Here is a 26,679-nt window from a genome sequence, read left to right as displayed (position 1 = left end):
CTCCAGTGGTCAGTTTCTTGCATGGCTCTGCGTTCCTGGCGCGGAAAGTCATGTACAGAACTGATGTCAGCATGCATGAGTGGCGCCTACGTAGTCTCTGTGACGTCATCCCGGCGCTCACGACACCAGCGACGGACGTGGAACCGCACGACGCCACCTACCGACGCGCAGGGGTACTGCTGATGACAAACTTTCTGGATCCAGTCTGACGCTTGGGGAGAGTCTAAGGTAAGGAATCTATCACTAACTAATGTCTCTTACAGATATATCGTTACACAAGTAGTAACTTGTGCGGTACTGCACAAGCACGGAGCTTTTCGGCCGAACTAAGCTCTCAAGATTCTTTTTCAAGATCTGGTTAAAAATGGATGGACTCTCAGTATACCCTTGTGGAATACAACACGATGTTAGCACAAGGTTCTCCAGCCGGAAAGCGAACAAAAATTGGCTTTCCTAATGTAAGCGTATCAAAAAGAATGCTTGACTCAAATCAACCACAGTAAACCATTCAGCTTCACAAGAACTTTGAAATCGGATCACCGATGGATTCGGTACCACAGGACAACATGGAATCACTATTGCATTGATCCTTCTCAGGTCCTGCACAATCCTGTACTTTCCGTTTGGTTTCTGTAACACCATTATAGGTGAATTGCACTGACTTCCCATGATCTCCTTTAGGATGCCCTGCGCAATCATGGACTCAATCACGGGTGTAATCCCTGCCACAGTTTCCGGGGTCAGGTTATACTAAAGCCTTCTTGGGAATTCAGCATCTGGCTTGATCTGTATGCGAACCGTCTTTACATCTCGAATCAGTCCTCTCTCTTCTCCTGTGAAATCCCACACCACAGGAGAGATGCTGTCTCTCAGATCGTATGGGATATCACCGGATACATGTCTACACAATGACTCTGATTTTCCAATTTGAATGCAATATCATCATCATTAGTCTGCAATTCCACTCCGTTGGGCAATGCAATAGATGGCACAGTTCAGTTTGCACAAGAGATCACATCCCAACAAACAGACTGGACTCGAATGGCACACCACAAACTTGTGTCGATCCTGAAATATTCCTATTCTCACAGGTATCTCATCCGTCAATGGGTTTGTCATTCTCCTATTATCAACTCCTACACCTTGGATCGATTGTCCAGAGAAGGGTAGGTTTGGGACTACTGCAGACCGCACAGTAGAACTGGTAGCACCAGTATCAGTCAAGAGTGTAATTGGATGACCGTCTACATCTGCCTCTACATACGGTTTACACTGGTTTACCTCTAAGACTGCTCCAAGAGTACAGTCTTCCTCCCCCCTCAGGCACCGTCATTGCAACAGGTCTGGATCAAATCTATCCAAATTCTCCATGAAGGGCATCTGATGATAAGCTTGATTACCCTGAGAAATTCTCAGTTTGGGGTACCTGCACTCGTTGATTCAGACCTCCCTCATTTACGGATCTAGGTCCTGTTACAGTGTTGATAACATCAGGCACCTGTAAACTTGCTGGACACTCGTGCTTCCCATGCCTGATTTTGTGACAATAATGACAGGCAGTGGTTCTCTCCAATGTACCGATGTCTACCCCTAACTTGGGATCTGCTCCGACCCCATTCCCTGTCTTGCATTTTTCGATGCATTCGGAGTCCCTCCTTGATTATTCCCCTGATTCTGGCCTAAGGTCACTCCATTCACCTGTGCCTGTTCTACTCTGTTTGCATTCCTCTTCTGAACCAGCATTAGTTTGTCCTTCATTTTCCTGTGCTTAGAATCCACCTCATCACTACCATAGCTGGCATAACATAGGATCTCATCCATGGACTTGTTCTGCCAGCCGATTAGGTGTTGCTGAATCATGACGTTAATCTCCAGTCTCAATTCCAACAGAAACCTGGACACAAACTGTCCTATATCTTTCTTGTCTAAGGTATCCAAACCACTGTACTGCTTAGAAGCCTTGCAACAGCCTTTCACAATACACATCTACAGATTCCTTAGGCTCTTGGGTAGTTCGGTCTCTCTTGACCCAATCAATATCTTGTGGGGCAATTTTAGACTGTAACCATGTAATGACCTGTTTGAACTTTTTGACCAAAGGTGAAGGACCATGAGTTATGGGGTCTCTGTCTGTTTTTGGTAGAAGGCCAATCAACTGCAATTTTACATGCGGACCACAAGTCGCTAGGAACCACAATGTCGAATAACGTACTCAAATCAGTCCACAACACCTTTGAAATCTTCACAAAGCAATCTACTTGCTTATACCATTCAGCAGGTTTCTCCCTCAGCTGAGGAGTCATTTGTGAATGCTGCCAAATCACCCCTGCTCCAAGGCACATGTACATACCCTTAGCTCAGTGCCTCTCACAATAGGTAAGCCTCAACTCCTGGTATGCCCCCTCGCGGCGGAGGTGTTTCCCCTGTTGCCTTCCTAGCATTCTTCTTTTTCGACCATCTTTCTTCCCATTCATCACTCATGCTAAATGTCCGTATCCCTACAACCAGCTCTCGAATATGTGTCTTAAACCTGTTGACCCTCTTCTCCTCTAGTTCCTGATCAGTCTAAGTCAGCCTAGGGTTTCCCTGCAGCATTTTCGTCTTAGACAAATTCACATCATTCATTTGGGCAAATTGTGTCAGTTTCTCATGGGCTCGCCTTGCTTTACAAGTGACATCCTTTGCTACGAACAACAGTTCATCCTGTTCATAAAGTTCTATCCTTTCCAAAGGCAAGCTTCCACTGATTATCTCGTCCACCTCTGCTTTTAGTCTCACTACATCTTGCAATGTCACCTTTACTGCAGCTCTAATCATTCCCTGGCTTGACTCACTACTCTGTCCTTCCCCTTCACCACTCTGCTTACTTTTTCTACTTCCTGAGGCTGTAGTCTGCATGCTGATCTCCAGAAGCTCCCTGATCTGTACTACCTCTGATATCCTTCCCATAGGTCCTCTAACTGGAGCTTCCCACATCCTCTGATCTGAATTCCAATTTGCTAGTGACACTGATTGTATTGTACTAGACCCAACACCCTTGAAGAGTCTATGGTTGCTGGTAGTGGGGTACTAGATTCTTGAGGCACCAAAAATTGACCTTTTCCATTCATCATCACATTCCCTCCTGTGTTGACCCTTTCTTCCAATTCTGACTCCCGTTGAGTCACGTTTTCCCCTAAACTCAGATCATGCACAGAAACTACAGGTCCGATGGTGACTAGTACCACAAGGGCTTCCGGCAACCTTATAGCAGAGTTAACTCCACTTGCCTCAGCGCCTCCAAATACTCATATCCCTGTCCCTTCTGTTGAAATATTTCTCACTACGCCTTTGGCGTTACCATACTTTCTGTGCTCGCTGCATTTGTCAATTCTCACCTTCCGTCGTCAATTCTCACCTTCCTTCGTCTGAATGTGGATTGTATGGTGGAGGACGCTCTGCTAATAACCTGTTTAATAAGCTGTCATCATTATCACTCCCATCATCTCCAACTCCTTTCCTATTTTAAGCATCTCCCTCTTTTACATATAGTGGGTACAACCTCTCTCCCTCGATGGTGTGTACTCTCATCCTCTTCAACTGTGTGCCCCATCACTAATCCTGATATGCTTTCATTGCCCTCCTCATTCTTCCTTGACATTTTTCCCTGTTATTTGTCTGAGCTGCTCGCATCCAAGCACCTAGTGCCTCAAACTGTGTTGGTCTAGGTGGAGGCTGTAATGAAGACATCACTCCCCTCAACTGATACAATACCGCTAATCGAAATGACGCATAATGTGGAAAAGTCAAATCTCCCTCTTTCTCAGTAATCTTCTGCCAATTTTGAATCCAAACTAAAGTATGGAGTCCTACATTTATTTCCATGTAATGTGCTGAGATATCCTCGGGCAGTGCCTCCTCACTCACTCGAGTCACCACTCCTCTATTTCCCCTATATAGGTCACGTAATACCGTACAACATCGCATGCGCCCCAAGTAAAATCCCACCACACCTGAATAACATGCTCCATGAGAGCTGGGAGGTAGGATCGCTCCCAGCAGACCAGCGATTAGCAACTATAGTGGTCATCCACAAGAGTGGGAAACCCAAACACTTATGTGCCTCCTATAGGCCAATATCATTGCTCAATGCAGAAGCCAAGATCCTGGCTAAAATACTTGCTTACTCGCCTACTACGTGTCATCACTAAACTGGTACACCCGGAGCAGTCTGGCTTCATGCCAGCTAGAATTAACTCTCTTAATTTGCGTATATTACACAGGGTGTTAGACCGGGCTAACACAATACAGGATGACGCAGCGGTAGTATCGCTTGACGCAGCCATGGTGTATGACACGATCGAATGGCCCCATATGTTCGCTATATTGAGGAAACTGGGGTTTGGTCCGGGCTTCTTGCTATGGGTGCACCTCCTATATGTGGAACCGCTGGCCCAAATAGTGGTCAACCACCTAACATCCTCAACATTCACACTTGGACGGGGTACCAGGTAGGGCTGCCCCCTCTCCGCATTACTCTTCGCCGTAGTGTTAGAGCCCTTGGCAATGTGGATACAGAAAGACCCGGTTATTAGAGAGCTCAGATGGGCTGAAGAAGTTGAGGACTGTATATTGCTGTATGCCACCGATATTCTACTATATATGGCATCGCCGGCAGCTTCCCTGAACAGAGTGCTACATATTTTTATAATCTTTGGTAGGTTTTCAGGATGTACGATTAACTGGTCCAAGTCTGTCCCCACTTTTACCTATGGGATTTACCATTACCGAAGCTAAAACAGGCTTTAAATACCTGGGGATCCTGGTGTCTAAGAATCCATCTCTCTTTCAGAAGCGTAACCTCCCCCACCCCCATTGCAAAGACTCCGGAGTGATGTCTTGCACCGGAAGTCACTTCCACTGTCCTTGTTGGGGGGTGCAACCCTATTTAAAATTATTTCCCTTCCGTGTTTCTTATATGCACCCTGTGGGAGCAGACTATTTTAAAACTATTGACATGCCCTAAGAGAACTCTTATGGGAGGGGAAACCATCGCGGATATCGATTCAAATGCTGACGAGAGGATGGTATGATGGGGGAAATGGGGGAATAGCCCTCCCGGATATAAAAATATATCACTGGGCGGCACAACTCACTGCCATAAATCAATGTATGTATAGGCCGCAGGGAGATCCGGGATTTAATATGGATAGATGGTTGTTCCCAGGGGGAGGTTTTACGGGTGTGCTCTATGCTAACCCCTCTAAATTGAAATTGTTGGGATGAACTGGACACGCGGTGCAGGTGTGGTGTACTGCCACGATAAGTTTGGGCTGGAATTTTAGGATTACACTGGCTGCCCCACTTTGGGATGCTGAATTGCTAGGCAATCTATGATGCACTAAAGGCTTCGACCGGTGGGAATTAATAGGCATCTCCATGGTTGCTGACCTATGGAGGGCGGGGGGACAGTCTCTTTCACCCAACTGCAGGAGGAATACGACCAGGCCGACACAGAACAATTCAGATACCTACAGATTAGACATGCACTTCAAGCAGTATTACCAAAGGGGGAGACGCCACCAGAGTCCTCTTCGCTACAGGATAGGATACTAGATGGGAATCTCCCTGAGAAGTCAATTTTGTTGATATACAAAAAGCTTATCAACAATATGCCTGATTCCCCTACTCCGACTCAGAGCTAAATGGGATCCTGATGTAGCAGGATTGGATGAGCAGGAATGGCTTGAAGCCCTCACCTCTCCTAGGGAAACAGCCATTTCCTCCAGGCTCGTACAGCTCAAGATAATCCACAGAGTACATCTCACAGGGCGGATGCTGGTGAAAATGGGCTGTAGGACTGACACAGACTGCACGAGGAGATGTGGCAAGAGGGTACTTTCGTACATATGCTCTGGGAATGTCAGGTTATCCAAGGGTATTGGGATGGATTAGCGAAAATCATGGAGGAATTAATGAGCGTTAAGATTGATTGCAACATAAAACTGTGCCTCTTGAATATTTGGGGTCCTACTGACTTAAATACAAAAGAGAGAATATGGGTGACACTGGGAATGATGATTGCCAAAAGAAATATCACAAGGTTGTAGGGGGCGCAGGAAACAGTCATTGAGAGTATGGGAAAATTATATGGACCATTGCATGTTCACTGAGAAGACAGTGTATGAATCCAGAGGTTGCCCCAACAAATGGACACAAATGTGGAAAAAATGGAATGGTTATAGGGGAGTGATCTGTGAACCGCTGATGTCTAGACAAAGGCAGGAGTCGGGGTAGGCTAGTCCCTCTTTGATTGACTGTGTAACGTTTCTAATTGGATATTTACTTATGTCTTTGAGGGAAGAAGAATCCTTGGCAACCATGTTCATATACTGTTTTACCTGTGCGACCTTGTCTTTAATAAAAAGAAAAGTAGATTTCTCGCTTCAACTTTCCTGACGATCACCAACCAATCCCAGCGCAGCGTTACACCACCTGACCTATCGCAGTGTGGCACACTCTGACGTCACACTTTTCCTTCTCGCAACTTTTTCACCCTCCTGCACAATCTCACTTTACACATTCACTCTTGCACACATCAAAACAAGTAATTGTCTGCCTTTCTGAAACATTGAGAGAATTCAATCACTCAAGAAAATCCACACACTTTGACTCTCGACCTGCGCTGGCCACTCGAATCTATGTAATCCACCCCTCTGCACTAGGCTTTCCACATAAATCTAACAAGTCCACTCACACAAAGTTCCCCGTCTCAGGCAGGTTGTCAATAGTGCTTCATGACTTCCCAAAAAACCAACGGTCAGACAATCACAACAAATCGGTGTTTTCTACTCCACAAATATATCCCAGGATCTTAGGCTACTCTTGAGCCCAATAACCAAACGAAACTCTTGGACCGTGCGCATCCGGTCCGAAACCACATTCACTTGACTCTCATCCTAACTTCACATGACATCACACAATGAAATCATCAGCACAATTTATCACACAACTCATCCCTATCAATACTCACTTCTCCGTTCACTGCTGTTCTCGCTGCGCCATCAATCTTCGTCGGTCTCCACGAAAATCTGTCATTCTCAGTTCTCGATCATTGGGCAATTTCTGGGACTCTACAGGTCTAAATCTTTTCTAGAGTTTTCTAGATTCTCCGCACACTTTGAGACAACCATTCTACACTGCTACCAACTGATGTAGCTGGGTTCCACGTTCTAGACTTACTCTGGAACCCCTGGCCGCTGTCTGCTTGAAAGTGTGGAGGGGATAAGATTATCGTTAACCAATTATGCCTTACAGTTCCAATGAATCATGACTCCGAAGAATCACAGACTCCCGATTCAAAGTTTAATTAGTTTATTACAAACCAAGAACCGCTGGGCATACAAACACATCAAAATTAGGGTGTAGAAATACATTGGAACTAATACAAAGCCCAAATTACGGGTGAAGTTAAGACGATGCAGCATTCACAGAATAACCAGTTAAAAAATCAGAATAGAGAATATGACAGTCCCTACATCAAGTGTACCCTTCATCGTAGGTTCATAGGTAAAAAGCATTAATCTTTCATTGCAGTATCACTAAAGTGACATCCCTAATATTTCCCTGGCAAGTTCCGAAAAGGTGTCCGCAAGTGAAGGCTTCCTGAGAAGACCATTCACTTTGAATGGGTCAGGTAGCATAAAGCTACAGAGCACTTTCTAAGATGCTCTCAAGGCAAGGCAGAAGTCCCCAGACTCAGTCCCTAACCCCAATAGAAGAATTGATTCAGACAATCCCATAAGGCTTTGCGACATTACCCCATCCACACAAGACACCTCCTCGTAGGTAACTTTCCATCCAGCAGCGATGCTCCCAGCCTCCTCAATGACCTTGATTTCCAGTCTCTCTCTGGTGAGAAAAAGAACACCATCCCACATTATCATCATTGCTGTTCAATGTATCTTCTCCTCCCTAAGCCTAACTCCTTAAACAACGACAATATTCTAGCAACCAAAGATGCGTTTCTCCAACTGCAACAGAAACGTGAGAAAGAACAAGTTCTACATACACATGATTCTGCTAGCAAATCTAGCTGGAGAGCAGCAGGGAGAAATGCACATTAGGCCTACAAAATTCAGCAAACATAAGAAAGAACATGTAATTTAATTAAGCACACATATATGTGATCTTTGTTACTGAACACTTTTAAATCAATGTGTTACATATCAAACAAATTATAGTTCATTAGTCACATATAAAATTGTTCATGTTAAGGCTTTTATCAAATAGTACGTACTTGCAATGTTGATTTCTCTACGTTATGTAGAAATATGCATATCACTTCACCTTGCTCGTTATTGCAGTACATGATCTAAGGGCACAAATGTTAACACCGTAAAAGATTATATGCGGGTGCGGACTACACATGATTATAATGCACCCCTACAAATGACAGAGCAATTTGCACTCTGTCAAGCCTATATTAATATTAAAAGAAAAGGAATATAAAACATTCAATTTGTATATCAAGTAAGTTTCCAAAAAATATGAATATACTTCCTAGAGAATAAAATATACAAGTTATCTCCTGTGGCCTTACAATAGTAATAGCAAAAGGCACACAATTGATGGATGGAATACAGAATACATCAAAACATTCACCCCCAGACAAGAGATCTGGGATAAATCCATTATTCTTTTGCTCACCATACCACCCAGTTTAGACCTGGCCATATGCAAATCAGTCTTGACCCTGTGCCTCATGGGAACAGTCCAGCTCGAACTGCCTAGCCAGGTTCTCCCTGGACCGGAAACAAGCATCCTAGTACCAGTTTGAAAGTGTCACCCCTCTTCTGCCCGAATAGCTTGAATCCAGTGGCACAGTGAGCTCAGGACCCACGTCTGGGCAAACCTGGCTCGCTTAGGGCGAGAAAGCAAAAGACACATAATTGATGGACGGAATGCAGAACAAATTAAAACATTCACCCCAGTCAAGAGATCTGGGTTAAATCCATCATCCTTTTGCTCACCATGCCACCCCAGTTTAGACCTGGCCATATGCAAATCAGTCTTGACCCTGTGCCTCATGGGAACAGTCCAGCCCAAACTGTCAAGCCAGGTCCTCCCTGGACCAGAAACAAGCATCCTAGGACCAGATTCAGGGTTTCACCCCTCTTCAGCCAGGATACCTTGATTCCAGTGGCACAGTGAGCCAGGACCCACATCTGTGCATACCTGGCGCACTTAGGGCGAGAAAGCAAAAGACACAAAATTGATGGACAGAATGCAGAACAAATCAAAATATTCACCCCCAGTCATGAGGTCTGGGTTAAATCCATCATTCTTTTGCTCACCACACCACCCCAGGTCAGACATGGCTATATGCAAATCAGCCTTGACCCTGTGCCTCATGGGAACAGTCCAGCCCGAACTGCCAAGCCATGTCTTTCCCGGACCGGAATCAAGCATCCAAGGACCGGTTTCTGGCTATCAGCCTGGATAGCTTGACTCTGAGTGAGCTAAAGAATGGTGATGGATTAAACCCAGATCAGTTGACTGGGGGTGAGTGTTTGATTTGCTCAAACGCTCCGTCCATCATCCCCTTTTGTATCGCTTTGTTCGCCCTAAGTGTGGCAGGGTATGCTCAGACGTGAGTCACTTGGCCACTGGATTCAAGATAGCCTGGCTGATGAGGATTATGAATCCGAAACCGGTCCCAGGATGCTTGTTTCCGGTCCAGGGAAGACATGGCTTGGCAGTTCGGGCTGGACTGTTCCCATGAGGCACAGGGTCAGACTGATTTGCATATGGCCATGTCTGAACTGGGGTGGCTGAGTGAGCTAAAGAATGGTGATGGATTAAACCCAGATCAGTTGATGGGGGGTGAGTGTTTGATTTGCTCAAACGCTCTGTCCATCATCCCCTTTTGTATCGCTTTGTTCGCCCTAAGTGTGGCAGGGTATGCTCAGACGTGAGTCCCTTGCTCACTTGGCCACTGGATTCAAGATAGCCTGGCTAATGAGGATTATGAATCTGAAACCGGTCCCAGGATGCTTGTTTCCGGTCCAGGGAAGACGTGGCTTGGCAGTTCGGGCTGGACTGTTTCCATGAGGCACAGGGTCAGACTAATTTGCATATGGCCATGTCTGAACTGGGGTGGCTGAGTGAGCTAAAGAATGGTGATGGATTAAACCCAGATCAGTTGACTGTGGGTGAGTGTTTGATTTGCTCAAACGCTCCGTCCATCATCCCCTTTTGTATCTTTTGCCAGGACCCCAGCAATCTCTCCAAACCTTCCTGATGCCATTTACCATTTACATCTTTTGCCCATTTGGTATTGACTTCATTCACTTTGTAATAAAATTGTGACGCTACCTTCACTGTATACTCAGAATAGTATACTGCATTAAAAATAATTAGCTTGTTTTAATAACGGTTTCTTTTTTTAAATACTTACAATAAAATATCCTTCATCTGCTTAAAAAAAGTGCAGGTTTCCTTAAGTATCAACCAGATTAGATAATGTCCATAAACTTTCTAATGACTGAATTCAGTTGTGGGAAATGTGGGCTTTCACACAGATAGGTGTCACCATGTTCAATGAAGAGAATGCAAGCATTTTTGATTTTCACTAAGTGTGCACAGTGTCATATGCAATCTTTGGTCTACTTTTCTTGAAGTTTATGCGGTGAACAAATGTAGCCAAGAAACCCACAGGGGGAGAGTAAGTAATCAATGGTTCCAAACCCAGTTATGCCTAGCTTTTAGTATTAAGTACACTATATAATGTAGTACTAACCAATGTTACTAATATTTGAGATTTCTCATAAACCGAAGTGAAGAGTAAATTATTTATTCGAGTTTCATTAAAAAAGCTATCAGGAATATAGGATGGGAAGCTCTGAAACAAGAATGACATTTTAGGAAGGATTACATGTTAATATAATGTATATGTTCTACCAATGCCAAAGGTAGTATTCGCATTGTCAATTATTATTTTGACTTTTGACCATTAGGTTAAATATTTATTTAAAAAATATAATTTGCATCTTTAGGAAATATTGCACCAAGATATTTAACCTTTTGGTTAAGATGGTGACACCAAATATCATTTTTCACAGGGCTACACTATGTCATTACCTCTGTCTTGGATTGGTTTGTTCTATGTCCTGAATAAATCCAAAATGATTTCATGTAAGCATAATTTGACTATATGAGTTTTGGTTACTAGTTGGGATTAGAAAAACACCAACATAGAGCTGGAGATCAATGGGAATTTGTCATACCTCAATAGGAGGGATTTCTAAGGTATTTTGTAGACCTATGACTTGTGGTCCTATGAGCAATCAGAATATTTGCGGAAACAATGGGCACCCTGACGAGGACTCTGTTTTACCTCAATTGTGATTTGGGATCCCATTAATTAAAACTCAGATTGTTGACTTCTTGTCAACAGATTGAAACCCCTTAATAAATTTCTTGGAAACCCTAACCTCAGAAGATTGAAAAATGTATCCAATCTCTTAAAATCAAAAGCCTTTTCCATTTTAACTATCATTAACATTAATAGAGAAGAGACAGCAGTCGCCTTATCAATGCAAGATAAAAAAAAAACTGTAATGTTTTGCTGCATATGCATTTTAAACCCCTGTTGGTCTAATATCTGCCGTTAATTTTGGCAATATCTTTTATTTAATGATATTATTCGATATAGTATACATATTTGTGAGTATTTCCCAGGTTTACATATCATTACTATCTTAGCTTCTTGCCAGGCCGGAGGGATCTGTATTTCTGATGCAACTTTATTCCATGATTCCGCAAGAAGACCATCAGGACTTGGTTCATTTCCATTTTAGTAGTTCATGTTCCTCCAAGGTACATTATAGCTTCTTTATTTCAGAGAAAAACATGTCTCCTGTATTTTATTGAACGGCTTCTGCAGCAGAATAAATTGCTGATAAATGGACCAGAAATTCAAGGTGAATGCTGTGATCTTCCTAGATTGTCACTGTATTATCTTTATTGTGATGTTATTTTGCTCTTGTTTGCCAGGCTAATATTTTAGCAGATCTCTGAATTTATAAAGTTTATTGATGTGACTTGACAACTTCAGGGTCTACTTTGTCATGAATACATTATGTGAATGTGCCCTGGTGAACATCTCAGACAACAAATGAGTTTGGTGAATGTTTGTTATACAAAAAATCCTTTGTCTGTGCTTGAATATATACGGGACAAATTGAGGGTCACTCGATACCTTGCAATCAAAGTACCAGGAGGTCTGAACTGACCTTTATTTCTGCATCATATAACTTCGAAGTTGCCATAGAGTGGTTTGAAATATCCCTGTGTTCGAAATTACCCGCTTCCTTCTCTTCTCAAAATGTTTTATAAATATGAAAGTAACCTAGCTTGGTGGACGATTTATATTTTCTAGCGAAGAAAATATATCCTGCTTCCAGTTTGTTTTTTAGTCTCCCTACATCATACATAGTAATAGTTGGGTCTTCCGTTATAACCATAGTTTTAGGTTTGTGGCAGTCAAGGCCATCACCTTACCAAACCATAGCACAAATGGTGATGTTCCAATCCCCTCTGCAGTCTAGTGGCGGTTCAATTGTGGTCAATCCTAACTCAATTCTTTTTTTAAATTGCCCACACTGGAACTATAAATACTTTCCACTGTTAATATTATTTAGCAGTTTTACACTTTATATTAACATCTTTCTAACTTGTAAGTAAGAGTGTGGGCAATCCTAATCCCTGAAGAATTCTGAATCATACCTGAGGTCATTGTATGATCATGTCTTGAGGCAACCCCCAATGCAAACCATTTGTCACTTTTATCCCTCATTTTGTGTCTACTTTAAAAAAATCAACTGCCATTGAACTTTCAAATAATTCGAGCACAGCTGTGCATCCTTTGGGTTATGTAGGAGTCCCATTATATGTTTAAGTGGTTTATCATATTATATACATGCTTATGGTGACATCCAATCTACAAATACTTCACCCAAACTAAATGCTTCTTACAAGAATTGATTTTATTTAATATATTTCCCATTTGCCGTACCTAGTGCTACCCACAGTGCTCTTCCAATACCCTATTGGGTGTAAATCCTATACCTTTTTAGGAGATTTAGGATCATCTAGGCATCGAACAGGGACCAATATTGCAACCAAATTGCAAGAGCTTTAGCACTGTGTATGGTTGGCTATTGTGGTAGGGATAGGAAGGATATATCCAGTTCAAATTCCAACACACAGTAATAATCCCTTCCCATGCTGCCATAAAATTCCCACCCACTGCGGTATTAAATTCCTAGCCAAGGCACCAAGTGGCTGGAAAGGGATGAAAGAAAAACTGATTGATACTGCACCAAACTAGGGTAGCGCATCTAGTTAACCTTTCACAAGGTTGAACCTACCACCTGGATCAATTATGGTATTCCCATCTGTGAGGGTAACTCCAGGGTGAATCCAAATGGGGGCTCTCTGGCAAAAGCTGAATTTGGTAGTGGAGAAAATGTTCCCTCTCCGCCTATGCAATACGAGTATTGAATCTATACAGCTTGGACTTCTTGCATAATGTTTACTGGGGGAGCCCATAACACGGATGTTCCAGGTCAGTCCATGTGTTAGGAGCATCCACTGGGGTTTAAACGTATGAAAAATACGAGTTGTGTCTGCCTGCTATTCTGTCAAAATGTCCACTGTAAATTTGTACTGCTGTTGGTAGATATATGATTAATGGGTCACTTAACTGGTTCCTTAACAAATTGAACCCAAACTTCCAACTCCTGGACAGATCAGAGACAAATAGCCGTCCAATCATTGAAAAAGAAAGGTAAAAACCGAACCAGGTACTTTAGACAAAAATTCAATTTTCCTGAGGTGATGTACCAGGCAATGGGTGGTAAGAGCTCTTGGATGTACCAGTGAACACTGCATAGCGGCCAGGAACAGGGCAAGTGAATTTAATTTATGTGGACCTGTCCAGGAGGACCCCGGGCAGATTAAACATCACAATAACGTAATGCTATCCATATTTCCAGGGCGAAGACAAAGAACCAGGGAGTTGAGGCCTCATCAGTCTGTTGATGCAAGACAATGGCATTTTGAAGTTATCACCTCATATTCTACCTAACCCTAATCTCACCCAGGGCCATGTGACACTGTAAGGACACATTTCAAAGTGGTCGAGAAAGCATGTAAAGAAAGAATTACAACGAATATTACCATGACGGTAACTTGTCAGCAGCTTGAGGGGTGATCTTGGGTAACAGGGAAAAACTATCACCCTCCACCGTCAAATGCCTCTAGGAATAATCTCTTTAGGGAAGCAGTGTTTATTGCAGCAGAGACCTCCAGAACAGTGGATCGCTCTTCCTTTGCTGCAACGGTTATAGCTTGGTGTGTGATGGTGTAGACCGCTGCTGGCTTAACTGGTTGCCTCTGGGGTAACCACTAATTCGGCACCAATGAGCATGTTAGTTAGGTCATTCTACATTATTATTGGTTTATTCTACCCGGTTCCAGGTATCTTAATGCCGAGTTGTACTGTCTTTCTTATGAATTTTCAAAGATACGAAAATAGTTTCAAAGTTGTGCGCAAATACGCACCATAAAATCCTATGAGGGGAAAACGCAGGTCGGTAAAGCACACAGCACAGACCGTTGTAAAGGTTCACCGGCTGGGTTTAGAGTAGCAGGAAGCTGAGGTCGAATGTTCTACCAACAGTGTTTTGGGTGTGTCCCGAATTCCACCAGTAGCAGGGTTTTGGTGGAGTTGGTAGCTGGTGTGCTACTGGAAAGGGGAGCCTATAAAAACAGCTGCACAGGTGGACTTGAGGGCAAGTCTTAGAGCTCCCAATAGCGGGCAGGAGTTGCAAGGGCCTTAGGGACCAGGGAAGACAGCCAGTTTGTCATTCCCAGGCCAGACTGGCTGGGTGCAGAGCAGGTAGGTTTTCCAAACCGGTGCGTAAAGGTGCTCCTCGCGGTCAGGGGCCAACAGCTAACCAGATCAGAATCAGGACTGCTGGGCCACTCTCGAATAGTCTTAAGGACCTTAATGTCCCTTGGTGGATGCTGGGCTCTGGTATGGTTTAAGGGCGGATTGGACTCTTAGATGTCTGTTGGGGGTGCAGGGCGTCCAGTACCCCGGGGGTTGGTACTGCATGACTCCAGTTCTTCCTTGTGTCTCCACACTCAGGGCGGAGACAGATGTCACCTTCTAGTGCACAAGTACCTCTTCCTCGTCGATTGCTGTGCCGGTCAGGCTGGGGAGCTGCAAGTTGGTGGACCGGACTCTGCGATTTCAGTGCATGTGCTCAGCAGGGGAGTCACTCCTCTACTCCAAGGGAGCTCTTGGGCAGTTTGCAAAGTCCTCTGGGGTTCTTAGAGGCCACACAGCACCAAGATGAGACCATTCACCTCGATTGTGGAGTCTTGAAGGGGCAGGCAGGAGTCTGTGCTAAAACACCCCAGCAGGCACTCAGTTCTGTAGTTCAGCAGCTCTTCTTTGTGCTCCTCGTCTTTAACTCCATCGAAATTGAAGTTCAGGGTTAAACGGTGCCACCTAAATACTCAATTTAGGGGCGTTAAAGGGAGTGCTGGTTATTAGTAAATGGGCTACCTACCTTTAGAGTGATTACATCCTCTATGAGATCACTACCCGTGGGAAGTGGGCAGAACCCTGACCCTAATAGGCTAATTCTATCCAACACAAGATGGAGGATCCTAAAAAGTTGGGTCCACATCAGCTGCCCGACCTTAGGGGTGGAGCTGGGTAGGTGTTGGCACACCTCCTAATCTAACTAATTTTCCCACCTGTCCTCCTGTCAACAAGTGGGGACAGGACAGGGGGCATGGCATTTTCCACTAGCTGGAGAGGCCTGGGTCTCATTTCAAAGGCGGCATGGCCTTTGAAGCTTCCCATCCTGGAAGGCAGTTCCTGCATGGACGAGGTGTAAAGACATCTGCCCAGGGCAGGCTTTGTTCCCGGCCGCTGAGATCAAAGGCTGTCACCCCAGGAGGCTTGAAGCATGTCTAGTGATGGCAGGCTGGTCGAGACCAGTCCGTCAATGCACTAGTAGTCAGTAGGTTTTCAGGGGCCTCCTCTAAGGTGCCCTCTGCGTGTATTTACTGATAAATCCAGCACTGGCATCTGTGTGGGTTTATTAAGATGAGGTGTTTCGTACCAAACACCTTGGGGTGCAGTGAAGCCATCATGTAGCTGGGGAACTCGTAATGACGGGTGTCCACCCAATGTACTCGTTATGGCTTTCCTGTGCACTAGTAATATCTAAGGATGAACTTAGCAAGCACTGTGCAAGCAAAACCTAAGAAAAATGTTATATGTTTGTCTGACTGTTGAGAGCATTATTTTGTGGCAACCTTTCAACCCTTGCCGGACGGGCTGGGCGCAGAGGCCCCCATTGTATCCATCTCTGTTACTCAAACTGATGGAGCTATTAAAATAAAGGCAAACTGCAATTTATGGAGGGCTCACCTCGCCGCTGCTCTTTGCCCGGAGAAGAGGTATGTGAGATGATCAGAGTGTTTTTGAAAACTTTAGGACAAATATTGAGAAACTTTCCAGGCTTCACGAGTAATAGCACACTTCCATAGAGAGCCGGGCTCTTGTTAGAGGCCTTGCTGGACTCACAGGGCTAGATCGTGATTGGTCGGCCAGAGGAGCACGAGACCAGGTATATTCTGTGCATGATAATTGCGCAGGCAATTAGCAAGATCAGTAACATGGACACCGTGTACGTTGGTATTCAAAATGAAGCCTTTTGGGCCGAATGGCTAGCCTCTCTTGGCGACCGTTAAAAAGCATTATTCAAAAAACGGGGTCCTATTAGCGCCTTTACGGCCAGTTTAGCTCAATACGTAGGCATTTGAAACATGTATGATGAGAGTGCCTGTTTCCTCTTCAGGGGAACTAGCCTGGTCCATCTCCCTGCATGCTAACTGTGAAGAAGCAAGTCTTGTTACAATAACCAGGAACGCTATATTCAACCCCTGCATGTTAAACTGTTATACTGCAGTCTTGGCGACTGTAAGATAAGATTTGTGTAAACCCAACCGATAACGTTAGCGTTTCTTTAAATGTTTTACATTAGAAGTACATTTCCTTATCCAGAGTGTATCTATTTAATACATTGTGATATTATAGCACCCACTATTGAATATTTGCAATCCTATAGGTGCAGTACATAACAATAAACTACAGTTAAACTCAAAAGCGTTGATTTGACTGGTTGCACGTGGGGCTCACTGGCACTCATTTTTGGGGACTGGCACTTATTTTTACTCATAAAATTTTGACTGCGAGCAAGAGAGAAAACACACCCAAACTGGAAGGAAGGATGAAGAGAAAGAGGTAAAAACGGACACAGAGAGAAAGCAAGGGCCAGCAAGTTTGAGATAAAGTGGCAGCCGTTTCTACTAGTGGATTAAAAAGGCCTGTGGTGAATTCAGCACTATGCAGCCTTGGCTGTAGGCACTCCAATTTTTAATACAAAGAAAAAATATAATTGTCTGTGGTTCAATCAAGAAGGCTTAAGAGGCAGGGTTTAAAATGGTTGATTTGAAGCAGGTTAGCTCCATTTACAAGGTGGTGGAAGTGAGTGAGAATGCTACAGTGATCTGAAATGCAGTTCTGATCTTAAAGACTTCAGTTGTGATCATGATCCAGATTCTATGTTGGTGACATGATTGCATGTATACTATCCATACTCAGTACTGACGAGATTGGAGGTTGTTGATTGGAGGTTGCTGTCTCAGTACAAGCATTTAATCACAACATGAAGCAACGTGTTCTTATGTGCACACTCAGTCAGTGTTGTAAAACTTAGGTTCAGTTTTAATGTGTATTTTTCTGACCGGCCTTGCTGACGGCAACAAGCACAGGGCAGCGGTTGTTTCGGTCGAAGGAGAGAGTTAACCAGTATCAGAGCAAGAACATAAGTGAAGCCAAGATAACAGTAATACAGATTGCGAGAGTACTCATCAGACGCATTGATACCCGTAAAGGTATACCGCCATAAAGCTGATGCGCAAAGAATTGCCCCTGATGAAGGCAACAATGGTTGCCGAAATGCATTGGGCTTCACAAGATTAAATGAACAAATGTATAATGTTGAAATGTATCAAGGCTAATAAGTTATTTTGTGAAACAAAATGTACAAATGAATGTTGTTATGAGGATTATGAATAACACAATGATAAAATATGGTTACAAATTATGATTAAAAATATGTGTTAACAACGTCAAACGTAGTCATTTGAAGAGGTGATAAATACACTAAACGAATAAGGTGCGGAGCACCACGTGAACAGTGCGCGATTGGGTGGGTTTTGACACTCATCATAACTCATTCATTATTAAGAAGGCAGCACAAGCGCAGTGGAGACAGCATACCATGTAGTGATCAGTCGCAGTGATCAGTTCCTTTTTATCATGTACCACCTCCCCCTCGGCTCAGGATCAGTCCAGGGGTACCGACGGACAGAGCGGGGCCTCCAACCCTGAGCAGTGGCCAGGATCAGGTGAGGCTTTCTCCCAAGCATTTTTGGGAAAGAATCCTAAATACTTTATGAAACAGACATCCCCCGTCTGGAAAATTCAATGTACAGTAGGATGTTTGGTATCATTTATTTGTGTTAATTTTTGCTTTTTTCACTAAGCTTAGAATTTGTTTTAAAACTTATAAATATTTTAAATTGTGCATTTTTACTTGTCTGCATCGCTGCTCCCTCGGCGCGAGAATCACGTCGCTCCGAGGCCCCTCATAGCCATTCCTTGACCGGTTCAGCCGATTCAGGACTGACGCCGGTAGGCTACGAGGGGGGATGCCATCTTGGGGGAGGAATAGGGTAGTGGTCCAGTAGTTGGACGCTTCACGCCCTCCTCCACTCTGGATAAAATGATGACTTCCTCCCGTCCGCGCAGCGGGCGGGCGCAGCGGGCGTGCCGAAGGCACGCCAAAGGCAAGCCCGTCTGCGCCCGTCAGCGACAGCTCAGCGCTAAGCGCCAGGACCCCTGGTCATTTTGATCCAAATGATCATTCCAGGAGGGTATACAGCCGCAACCAACTTCTGAGCCTTAAGGGAGCGATGGGAGTTGATTGCAGATGCACAATTCCTGGCAACGAGATGCCTGCCATGCCCAAGGTTTGTTTAGCATGTCGCTCTCGCTTACCTGATATTTTGTGGACACCAATTAAGGGCCTAACTAGCCCCCACCATGTGAAAAAGGATAGAGAAGAAAATACAATTAACTGCCTTCTTATCAATGCCAGATCCCTGGTTAAACACAGTACTGAATGCGCAGATCTGATCCTAGAGAAAAAGGCTAAAATTGTATTTATTACCGAGACTTGGACAGATGCGGCCTCAGGACCGGACCTGGTTATTGCCACACCAACAGGCTACTGCAGCCGTGTTCTGGACAGAATTGGTCAAAGGGGGGGCGGGATTGCTATCATTTATCATGCCTCGATCCAGGGCACATTTCAGATAGTGACCTCCCAGTCGACTGAGGCACTGGGATTTAAGCTTTCTATTTCCAATCACTGCACCTTCCAAGGCTGCCTCTTATACAGACCACCCGGCCCCAAAGCCCAATTTCTCGACGAGGTGGGCACCTATCTGGAAGAAGCCTTCTGTGCTAAGTCCTTCACTGTGCTAGGTGATTTTAATTTTCACTTAGAGGGAAACTTAGACCCTGATACGTCAACTTTAGTTGATGCAATGCTTGCGGCAGGATTGATTCAGGTGGTAAGTGGGGCCACACATGTTAAGGGACATACTTTAGACGGTATCTTTACAAATAATCCAGACCTTCACTTCAGCCACTCGGAGCCCTTGGCCTGGTCAGATCATTCAGTAGTCCTTTTTAAAATTCAACCGCCCGAGCTAATTAGAGCGAGAAAGGACAGAAAGCCTGCCAAGCTATACAGGCCATGGAAGGAATTGGATGGTAAAGCACTGGAGGACTGTCTTTTAGCCTCCACTTTTACGCTACCCACAGATGTAAATGAAGCCGCTGAAATGTACACGAACTGGATAAATCACGCATGTACCTCTCTAGCCCAGCCTAAACTCTGTCGCCCCACGCTCACAGTACCATCTGCTCCCTGGTTTACCCAGGAGCTACGAGATTATAAGGTGTCTTGTAAAAAACTAGAGCGCCAATGGCGTACAGAGTATTTACAGGCAGATAAAATGAAACTTAAAGTCAGCCAAAAGACATATAGAGAAATGATTAAAAAAGCAAAAAGCGTATATTTTTCTGCAAAAATCGAGGGGGCAAAGAACTCCTCTAGAGAACTCTTTGAGACTGTGACCAATCTGACTACTCCGAAATCAGTTGATATTCCCCCAAGTCTGGAGCTCTGCGAGAATCTCGCCAAATTTTTCTTGGGAAAGGTGGAGCAGATTTTTGCAGCCCTGGAACATCAAGTGGGGTTGACTCTCCTCGAAGGAACACATAAGACCACACAGACGAACCCACAAAATATGGAACTCTTGGAGTTTAGGCCAGTAAAAGTGGAAGAAATAAAAAAGCTGTTATTAAGAACCAAATTGGGCTCATCTCATGATCCCTGCCCAGCCTCAGTGGCTCAACTGGCAGCCACTCCCATATCCTTTATGCTAACTGAAGTATTTAATGCAATGTTTAAAGGTGGAGAATATCCATTTTGCTGGAAACAAGTCTCTATTGCGCCTTTGCTTAAAAAATCAACTCTAGACATTTCAGATCCCAATAGCTACCGGCCTATAGCTAGACTCCCACTACCGGCCAAACTCATTGAGAAGGTCATGAATGCCCAGCTCTGTGAAGTCCTCCGATTCTCTCGATGTCTGGACTTAGCTCAACACGGATTTAGGGAAGGCCACAGCACTGAGACTGCCCTCATTAAGTCCACGGAAGAAATCAGGAAGGTGATGGACGCGGGAGGACGGGCAGTCCTGGTGCTCCTTGACCTGTCCGCGGCCTTCGACACGGTCCACCATAACATCTTGGTGGACCGTCTTGAGGGCTGCGGAATTCGAGGAGCAGCGTTGAGCATGCTGAAATCTTTCCTATCTGACAGGGTTCAAGTGGTGGCCCTGGGAGATTTTGAATCTACCCCTTTCATACTCCCAGGAGGGGTTCCTAAGGGGTCCTCCCTGAGTCCCACCCTATTTAATATATATGTCACTTCCCTCGCCCCGGTGATTCGCTCATTTGGCTTTGAATTGACATCTTACGCAGATGATACACAAATTGTGGTATCTCTGCTCCCGGGGCGAGAAGAAGGAACAGCGGCAAGATTCCAAGACTGCATGACTGCAGTAAGTTCATGGATGGCTAGGAATTGCCTCAAATTGAATTCCTCGAAAACAGAGGTTCTTCTTTTTGGCAATGAGGCTAATCTTTGGACCCCCAACTGGTGGCCCCAAGAAATGGGAGAACCACCCATTCCAGCCACGACAGTAAAAAACCTGGGGGTGCTCATCGATAAACAACTATCTTTTAAATCACAAGTTAATGCCCTATCATCCTCCATTCATTGGATAATAAAAACTATTAGGAAAATTCTCCCTTTTCTTTCTATCAGTAGCAGGAAAACGGTGGTGACAGCACTTGTGCCGTCACGCCTTGACTATTGTAATAGTCTGTTTCTGCAAGCACAGCAAGGGATTTTGAACAAAATGCAGATGTTGCAAAATGCCCGATTAATCACTGGTCTACCCAAATTTGCATCGGTCACTCAGGAACTGAGAAAATTGCATTGACTCCCAATACGGAAACGTATGATGTTCAAAGCACTATGTATGGTGTTCAAGGCAGTGAATGGACTAGGTCCGTCCTTCCTTCAACAACACTTTCAGTTGTACAAACCAGGTCGACAACTAAGATCAGCCAACAAATGGCTTGTTAAGACTGATCGCATTAGGAAAGCTCGATGGGGAGGACGCAGTTTTATTTCCGGAGCATCCGCTATCTGGAATAAAATGCCCCTCCCCCTAAAACAAAGTACTGACCTGATGACATTTAGGAAAAACATCAAAACATGGCTCTTTGACTTATAGGGATGAACATGTCTTATGGAGAAAGCATATCGTTTCAGCGCCAGGACACCGCCCGGTAACAGCGCGCTTAATAAATGGTAAAAATAAATACCACTGGAGTGCGGCCTACAATGTCACTCACCTTTTTAAACATTCCAAAACTGTGTGCTTAACTCACTCTTGGTCTACTTCAGGTAGATGTGGCGTGCTGTGCGGGGCAGGAGTAGTGACTTTGCGCTGAATGTATATGTGCCTGGGAAGGGTGCAGTACAGGGATAGATCAGTACTGTGCAGTAAATGTGTGGTTAGTGCATGTACTGGGTTTATGTATGCCTTTGAGGAATATGTTACATTAGAGATGTAGTGCTGTGCAATGGGCGCACAATCAAAGCATGTGCTGTCTGTATGTGTGCTTGTGTAAAGTACAATACATGATGGGTGACGTGTTGTGCAGCCCACACATGGTGAGTGTGTGTGAAGGCCGTGTGTGTGTTTGTAAATAGCACACCTGGTACAATGCAGAAAAGGTACAGTACTGAACAGTGTGCAGACTGTATGTGCTGAATGAATGTGCATTTGTAATGGTACAATGCATGGAAGTAACAGTACTGCAAAGTATGTGTGCTGTGAAAGTACTCTGAGTGCAAATATACCTGCACTGGAGCATTACGGGGGGGACCTCTGGTTCCATTTTGTGAAGGCCTACTGGGGAAGACATGAGTAGAGTAACCCCCAGACAGATTTTTGTATTGCTACATTCATGTGAGACACCCTAGAAGAAGAGAGAGACTCCTCCTTACACTTCAAAAGATTGCTTTTTGATTCAGCAAATAGATCACAAAGATGGGTCCTGGAAAAGAGATGGCACTGATAAGGGAATCTTAAAAAGTAGGGCTGAGAGCCTGGGATTAACCTTTTGATGTACATATCACGGTGGCTGGCGTCCAGATGTCAACTCTGCTCACTCTCCTCAATTATGTTGTGGTTTAATCAGCTTTGTTGTCTTGTCTGCTTTCTTGCATTCTTTCAAGTTGAGAGAAGAAAGAGAGAAGTGTACACTTAAAAAGAAGCAGGACCACAACATTAAACTTCAAAGACCAAGACCCCAAATTACATTTTGTTGTCTGGAATTTGACTCTAAGAAGGGGAGTTTGCGACCCCAAACACCATCTGCCAAGCAGTCAGCCAGGCTGTGTGAGGAGGGAAAGTTCTGCAAGATTTCTGCCTGGGGCCAAGGCCTGCTATCCTCCCTGCTGGGTGAGGGGACATCACCCAGGAAAACCAAGACCACCAGCCCTGGAGCCTAAAGTACAAGTGCCTGCCTGCTTGCCAAGACCAGTGTGCCCAGTGAAATAATGGAGGGCATTGGAGGGAGCGAGTTCCACTGCTAATGGTACTGCTGCACCGTAGACACTTTTAACTAATTCCGGTAGAGTCAAAGGCGAACTCTTGAGTATGGCCTTTTAGTGAGCATTCCCTGGATGTGGCCGCCAGTGAATAGAGAATAGCCCCGAACATGTAAAAAAGGAGGGTGAGACAAAGATTTGCCTGACAACTACTAGAGCCCTGACCTCAATGGGATGGTGGTGTTATTCCTTTGCATGTGTAGAGTTAGAAATAAAATACTTCTTTTTCTTATAAAAACAAGTATTGGACTGGACATTGATTTATTTTTTTGCACTGTTTGCACTTTGAGTTATGAGTAGAGTTCAATTACGTTTATCTGCACTTCCCTCTCGAGGGAGCTTTGAATGCTTGTCTACAGCTACCACTGAGAGCCAAGTGCTGAAGGGGTACTTGGCCTAGTTGTTCTGATGGATACATCTGCCTGTGGATTCATCACCTTTTGCATTACCCCCTTTTTTCATAGCTCTCCTACATCAACGAGGACGTATGGATCTGCATGCAATCAATCAATCAATCAATCAATCAATCAATCATAGCATTTGTATAGCACACTACTCACCCGGAGGGTCTCAAGGCGCTTGGGGAGGGGGGGGGGTCCGCTACTGCTCGAACAGCCAGGTCTTGAGCTGCTTCCTGAAGGCGAGGTGGTCTTGGGTCAGGCGGAGGTGGGTCGGGAGGGAGTTCCAAGTCTTGGCGCCCAGGTGGGAGAAGGATCTTCCTCCTGTTGTGGCTCTTCGGATACGGGGGACGGCGGCGTGGGCGTGGCTGGTCGATCGAAGGTGGCGTGTGGGAGCGTAGAAGTTGAGGCGGCTGTTGAGGTGACTCGGGCCTTGGTTGTGCAGGGCTTTGTGTGCGTGGGTGAGGAGGCGGAAGGTGATTCTCTTGTTGACCGGGAGCCAGTGCAGGTCTCTCAGGTGTCTGGAGATGTGGCTTCGTCCGGGGATGTCGAGGATGAGTCTTGCTGAGGCGTTCTGGATTCGCTGGAGTCTCTTCTGGAGCTTGGCGGTGGTTTCAGCGTAGAGGGTGTTGCCGTAGTCCAGACGGCTGGTGACGAGGGCCTGGGTGACCGTCTTCCTGGTCTCGGTGGGGATCCACCGGAAGATCTTACGTAGCATGCGCAGGATGTTGAAACAAGACGAGGAGACGGCGTTGACTTGTCTGGTCATGGAGAGGGAGGAGTCCAGGATGAAGCCCAGGTTGCGTGCGTGGTCTGTTGGTTTGGGTGCGGAGCCCAGGGCGGGTGGCCACCAGGAGTCATCCCAGGCGGAGGACGAGGAGCCCAGGATGAGAACTTCCGTCTTGTCTGAGTTCAGTTTCAGGCGGCTAGTCATCATCCATTCGGCTACGTGTTTCATCCCTTCGTGTAGGTCGGCTCTGGCGGTGGCGGGGTCGTTGGTCAGGGAGAGGATCAGCTGTGTGTCGTCGGCGTAGGAGATGATGTTGAGGTTGTGTTGGCGTGCGATGGCCGCAAGGGGGCTCATGTAGACATTGAAGAGGGTGGGGCTGAGCGAGGAGCCTTGAGGAACGCCGCAGATGACTTTGGTGGCCTCTGACCTGAACGGGGGTAGGCGGACTCTCTGTGTTCTTCCAGCGAGGAAGGAGATGATCCATTCCAGTGCCTTCTCCTGGATTCCGACGTTCCCGAGGCGTTGCACTAGGGTGCGGTGGCAGACAGTGTCGAATGCCGCGGAGAGGTCTAGGAGGATGAGGGCCGCTGTTTCTCTGTTGTCAAGCAGGGCACGGATGTCATCGGTGGCAGCGATGAGGGCGGTCTCGGTGCTGTGGTTGGCCCTGAAGCCCGACTGTGAGGGGTCGAGGGATCCATTCGTCTCGAGGAAGGCGGCCAGCTGCTTGTTGACTGTCTTCTCGATGACTTTGGCTGGAAACGGGAGGAGCGAGATGGGGCGGTAGTTCTTGAGTTCGGTGGGGTCTGTTGTTGGTTTCTTTAGTAGAGCGCTGAGTTCGGCGTGCTTCCAGCTCTCAGGGAAGGTTGCGGTGTCGAAGGAGGCGTTGATGATGTTCCGTAGCTGGGGTGCGATGGCGGCGTCGGCTTTGTTGAAGACGTGGTGAGGGCAGGGGTCGGTTGGAGATCCGGAGTGGATGGAGTTCATTGTGCGGATGGTGTCTTCGGTGTTGATAGGGGTCCAGGCGCTGAGGGTGGTGGTGGGGGGCATTGGTGTGGTCGTGGGGAGCGTTGGTTGTGTGCTGAAGCTGTTGTGTATGTCAGCGATCTTGTTGTGGAAGTAGGAGGCGAGGGAGTTGCAGAGGTCTTGTGATGGGGTGATGTCGTTGATTCCGGCGTTGGGGTTGGAGAGCTCTTTCACGATGTTGAAGAGTTCCTTGCTGTTGTGTGCGTTGTTGTCCAGTCTTTCCTTGAATGCTGTTTTCTTGGTGGCGCAAATCAGTTGATGGTGTTTTCGAGTGGCGAGCTTGAGGGTGGTCATGTTGTCCGGTGTTCTCTTCTCCATGCTTTCTCGAGAGCTCGGCAGTTCTTCTTGGAGCTCTTGAGTTCGTCGGTGAACCAGGATGCTTTCTTGCTGCCGGGTCTGCTAGGCGGGGTCCTCAGTGGGGTGAGGTCATCTGCGCAGTTGCTGATCCACTTCGTGAGGTTGTCGGCGGCCTGGCTGGGGTTCGCGGAGCTGGCGGGAGGGTGCTGGTTCAGGGCTGCGGTGAGCTGGTCGGCCGTGATCTTGTTCCAGCTTCTTCGTGCAACTTGTTGCTGGTGGTGGTGGATCGTGGTGCAACTCCGTGTGATGTCATCGGAGCCCTAAGAAGGCCTCATCAGTGTGCTGACGTCAGTTCCCTTTTTTCTGCGCCGTCGACCCGTAATGGCTTTTTTAAGACTCTCCATTTCTTTGTAGTCTATATTGTTGCAGTTGTCTGAAAACTGTTTCTGTGCGATGGCTACTCAGAAGAAGCTTGCTTTTAAACCCTGTAGGAAATGTGGAGGGCACATGTCTGTCACAGACCCCCATGAGGATTGAATTTGGTGCCTGTTGTATGACCACGACTTTGAGGGATGCTCTTTGTGTCATAAGATGAGGTCGGAAGAGGACTAAGTCGAGGTTCAAGTCGCCACCTCCACACACCTAGAGGTTGTCCAAAAAACACAAGAAAAAGTGGTGTTATGGGTCCAAGCGCCACCCTTCGGAGGACATGTCCCTTAAGTCAGTGTCCCCAGTCCTGTGGCTTCATAGGAAGGATGACAGCTCGCCTTCTCCT

This window comes from Lissotriton helveticus, chromosome 4_1 (genome assembly GCF_964261635.1).
Source record: "Lissotriton helveticus chromosome 4_1, aLisHel1.1, whole genome shotgun sequence".
Taxonomy (NCBI): Eukaryota; Metazoa; Chordata; class Amphibia; order Caudata; family Salamandridae; genus Lissotriton; species Lissotriton helveticus.
Note: the sequence above shows the minus strand (reverse complement) of the source record.